The sequence below is a fragment of the Larimichthys crocea genome, unplaced genomic scaffold, assembly GCF_000972845.2.
Source record: "Larimichthys crocea isolate SSNF unplaced genomic scaffold, L_crocea_2.0 scaffold269, whole genome shotgun sequence".
NCBI classification, from domain to species: domain Eukaryota; kingdom Metazoa; phylum Chordata; class Actinopteri; family Sciaenidae; genus Larimichthys; species Larimichthys crocea.
This window is the reverse complement of record NW_020853550.1, coordinates 441,794-442,333: the sequence shown is the minus strand read 5'-3', so window position 1 is coordinate 442,333 and position 540 is coordinate 441,794.

Below are 540 nucleotides of genomic sequence, written 5' to 3'. Positions count from 1 at the left end.
CAACACTTTATCCACATTCCATAAACAGCAACTACGAGTTAGGCCCATCAGCAGTCAATTAATAGGATAAATATTTTAGGAATGAATAATTCATTAACCACTGAAACATTTTAGTGAGGAAGCAGGAAGATGTAGCTGATTAAATAACCACAAGCTGAGTTCAGATGGCTCCAGCGAACATGAAGCGTTTCTGACTCTGACCTCAACATTTAAAGAGGGAGACGCCACTGTCAAATCCTTCAGCTCAACACAGGTGGATCTGATCACAACTGTGAATTTCAAACATCCAGTTATATAACTGCTTTATGTAATCATGTAATACATCTGACACAAAATTCTCATTTGGTAGGCTGCACTTGGAGGTTGAATCTGTGTAAGAAACATCAGCTCAGCCGCTCGGGGAAGTAGACTGCGAGATGTATTAACTATTTACACCACACAAAGGATGATAATGAATAAATTAGAAGCACAAGCAAAGCTACTGAGATTATCCGTCGAAGCAAATTCATCTGAACAAGAAACAAGCGAGGGAGTCCAAAG